Below are 4,824 nucleotides of genomic sequence, written 5' to 3'. Positions count from 1 at the left end.
CCAAATCGTCCCTTTTCAGCTGGCTTATACTTTAGTCCACGATTTCCATGAGTTAGTTCCTTGTCTCGAGGACATTCCCTCAAGACAATAAGTTTACGATCGCAATTATTTAAAACACCACCTCACGCTAAAACATATTGCCAGTACCGTCATCTCTGTTTGCGAACTGCTTGTACCTGGAACATAACTGATCAACCTCCACTTATGAAAATATCCAATGAAGCAATAAAGGTCCCATACCATGACATCAAAATAGTTTATAGAATGGAATTGTAAATAACACATGTTGCCTCAACATGACGTGAATATACCAGTTGTGGTCCTGATGAAAGCCATTATTTTCCCTTTAGCCATTTTTGTAGGCGGGTTTTTCGAAAAATTCGTACATATAGAACTAGCCACCAAATTTTGTAAGCAAATTTATAACAAACTAATGAAAGGGCAACTAATTATGCGTTTTCCTTTAAAGAACTCATGGAAAGACAAACATATTACTCCAGACCCGAAATAAGAATGAAGTAAGGAAGAGCGTTTTTTAATTATTTATATCCCCCCTGATCGGTTTGAACAGGCATATAAAATACCCCGTCAACCATCACAATATCTCCAAACTCTCGTCGCCATGAAGGCATTCCAACGGGGGCGTGTAAACTTGCTGTCTTATATGGCTTCGTGAGAGAGGCTTCAAAGAGAGTCGGTTTTGGCCCGGAATAAGAATACTGAGTGTAAAATCCCGTGGAAGGCGTGTTGAGGAAGACCGTTTTTTTTGCGGGACTGGATTGAGCGTTTACTATGTATTGAAGTTGACAAGGCAGGAGACAAATTATGGTTGTGATGGGCTATATTCAGTGCTGTTCCTATCTTTATTACAGGGGGCCTGGCTTACTGCTACTACAGCTACGAACTTCTTCATCAAAAAAAACATTGAAAGATACCCTGATATAGAGTAATTGTAGAACCGGCCGGGCAAGCGGCGTGACGTTTTCTCCTTTCTTCTTGATGATGACAGCGATAGGTGCCGTACAACTGTGAGAAAGTACTACTTATTTCAAAGAGATTAATAATAGCGTCTTGAGCTATTAGGGAAAATTCATCGAGCGTGAGAATTGTAATCTCTCTATCAAACATGGCCTTATGTCAAATAGTTTCTTCAGGGAAACTCAACCATTAACCTGACCTCATGCCGGAGAGAATTGGTTAAGATTCCGCCCGGCGCAAGAGAAGAAGTTTGGCCGGTTTTAATATATGAGATTTGAGCATGTTCCTATTTCTATATCATCGCAGCAAGCGCTTGCCAGTAATTTTCACCACAGCTTTATGCAGATGAAAAACTTGCGGGCAATGCGAAAAATCGGAAACCGTGGTTTGGTTCTTTGTAATGTTATGACTGATAAAAAACCACTGCAGAAGATTTTTACTAGTTTTCAGCTCCAAAAGGTAAAACTTTATGAGCGATGAAACCTTGCCTGCCCGCGGTTTTAAGCCCTTGACTATGCAACAGTGCGTCTCTCTTCACTGCTCACACACGTCTTCGTTCTCGCGTGACTGCCTATATGAGTTGGTTACTGTCTTTATGTCCGTATGATGCTTATGTCAGCGCGGGGATGGCTCCGCAAGGGGGGGGGGTGCTGCGAGGGTGGGACGCTGTGCACACCCTCTGTCCACCCTTGTGTCTGTGGTGTGGCCAAAGCGGCTGCGCAAGGTCGCGGGGGAGGCGGCAGGAGGCTGCCACTTGTACGAGTGAGGGCGCGTCCTTCGTCGGGGTCATTCCCAACTCTTGTCTCATACTTCTCAGCTGGTGGAAAAACTGACTTCACGTCTCTGATATCCTCCTGGAAAATCTTGGTTCAGCCCAACAACATAGTCATCGGCTAAACCTACCGCTAAGCCCTACATAATAGTGACTCCCGGTCACAATCTCATGTTTCCCACTACCCTGCAAGCTACGCTATAATAGTTCATTTGGATAGGATCCACTATCCGTAGATTGAAACGCGTTGCGGGCCTCTGACGAAATTTGTATCTTCATGAATTCTGCCTTTCGAGTAAAAACCATGTACGTCTGAATCCCAAACGATAAACAATGCTTATCATTGTAACTCCTACTAGAAGTCCTACGACAATAACTGTAGTTGCAGGACCATCATAATGATCCAAGTCCGCAAGAGCGGATACCTCAACAAAAGGACAGGAACAGTAAAGAAATAGGAAACGAAAGAAAGAGAATTAAAAAGAAATGTGGTTGGGCCATTGGTCATGGAGCTGTATGAAATATAGAAATCCGAAAGATTATATTTGATTAAAAAGACAAACGCAACTAGATTCATTGGTGGACAACGTTTCGACAAATCGTCCGAAAAATGTCCGCGTCTGCAATGCATTTTACATCGGATGGAAGCATACACTTATAGTACAAGAACACTAGAACAATAGGAATAATATATTTAATAGTACGCTACCAATAAATGTGAAAATCTAAGTAAATAGTTTATGCCCTGACAGAGTCTGAACTTAAGTCTAAGTGATGGTTTTAATTCTTTGATGTAGAACATCTCATGAATTAAGCAATCAAATTTAATTTCGATGCGCATTTCTTTAAAACACCTAAAACGCGCTGCTGGGGGTGCTGTTGTTTGGCCATGATCTGCTAGGCGCTGCCATCCCGATAGCTGAATATCTATGATCCACAATTCGTTGACTGCAAGTGACGAACGTCTGTATAGCCAACATCGACCACCTCACACGAGCCACATTGAAATTTGTAGACGACTAGTTGTGTGGCTTATTAAAGATGGGTTTTGGGCTCACGGAATTTAAGGAGCATCCTCGGAGCTTGCTGGGCTGACAAAAACTGGCTGTAAGAATCTATATCCAGTTTCTTATTTAGCTGAGTAAGTTTGCGCTTCACAACATCTTTGTTTTTGGCTGGTTTTTGGTCATCCCGGGCAAGACGATTCTAATGGTGTTTTTATTATTTATTGCTGGTAGATTGTGATTCGACATCTTATGTATTGATACAGTTTCGGATGGTTTTGCCTCAATCAATTCAGACGGGTATCGTAGCTTGATGACAAAATTGATCTTCGTGTTTTCACCTTCTTTTTCAAACAGCTGCGCGTCGTTGAGGGACAGGCTCTGTACGCCCGGTGACAGCATACATCAGATGTCGAATCCCAATCTACCCAGCAATAATAATAATAACACCATTAGAATACGTCTCGTTTGTCTTTTTATATCAATTTTATGTCACACTATCTTAGACGAAAGATTATAGTGCACTTTTTTGCAAATCGCATTCGTCTAAGAATTGTTTAATTTAGTAACCAGATTCGAAGTGATTGAAGTGCAATTTGGTTTGGAATCGGGGGGGGGCAAAACTGATTTCGGAGCGCGAAAATATTGATCGCCAACGAAATTCAATGGGCCATTTCCGAGTTGCTGTTAGTCTCGGTGTCGACGCGTGTCTTGTGCTCAACTATTGAAAGGGGCCCTGAAATGAGTTTGATTTGCATAAGAATACAAACTCATTTACATTTTGAATAGTTTGTGCACCAGGACTCGTTTTGAAACTGAGGACATTCAGCAACCTCGAGAAATAGGGCCTTACACTTTACAGCTGCTCGCACTCACAGAGACCTTGCATTTCGCAATGCACACAATGTATTATACAATCGCTCAAGTATTACAGGACTTTCTTAGCTCACTTGTTACCTAACCTCTGTTATTGATTCAGGTTGGGCGAACAAAAGGTTTGGCCACAATTTGCCACACAAGTTCTTTCTTCTTTGTCTTTCAGTTTCATGGCAATTTGAACGTGTATCCCCTCCCTTTCAACAACGCTTGGTTGTTTTTGTGTGATTTAAGTGTTTTCGTTTCCACATTGGCTGGGGAAATTGGTGAGGCATTTAGTGAGCAAAACCCCCAGTTTTTTAAAAAAAGTGGGGGTGCGATTTATAATGGTAATAGGACGGAGTGGAGGTCCCATTTGGTCTCTGTAATCATAGACGAGTTTTTGTTAAACCAAAATAAGTCCGATTGTGTCGTTGCAATTCGACACGCCGGGCACTTCTGTTGCTCCATCATTTCCACCATTACTTGTATGATAACAGACCAAATTGGACGACACGAAGTCCTGTTACAAATCAATCATTAAATGCTGTTACAATTTCCAGGAAAGCAAAATTAATGCATTCCTTTTTCACATCTCTAGTGTTATAAATTTGTCCATCAAAATGTTGTATCCAATTCCAAATCCTTTTGGGGAATAAAAAAGTCTCCGTTTTTGTTTCCCAAGTATTTTCATATCATTTTAAATGTGACTGCTGCATAATCATGCAAAGTAATGCATCACACAAAGGACCTTAACCTCGAGAGATTTGGATTGGGTACAGCTTTGAGTTCGCCGAATCGGTCTATTCTGATCGGGGAGCACTGTCAAAAAATAACGGCTTTACCCTCGCAAATGTTGAATTTGAATTATATTCCCTTCGCCTTCGACATATCACCGAAACGCTTGCAGCCAACTTCCACAAATATTTTGAATTTCACGCCCTCTCTATGGCGGAAACGCTTCTCCGTCAGAGGAGAACGGTGCGTGTTTTGTCTGGAAATAATGTGGTTCTGACGGTTAGTATCTTAATTCTGTTTTTTTTTGCTCATCGCTGCAGAAAATTTAGTCAAGAACGAAACACGAGAAGATACTTGATGATGACGATTATTATTTTTTCCTATTATCGCCATTATCATCATTAGAGCGGTTTTCAACTTGAGTGTCGAAAGTAATTAGCGAATAGCTTTGGTTAATGATTACTTCACTCAGATTGG

Source organism: Montipora foliosa, chromosome 1 (assembly GCF_036669935.1).
Source record: "Montipora foliosa isolate CH-2021 chromosome 1, ASM3666993v2, whole genome shotgun sequence".
Taxonomy (NCBI): domain Eukaryota; kingdom Metazoa; phylum Cnidaria; class Anthozoa; order Scleractinia; family Acroporidae; genus Montipora; species Montipora foliosa.
Note: the sequence above shows the minus strand (reverse complement) of the source record.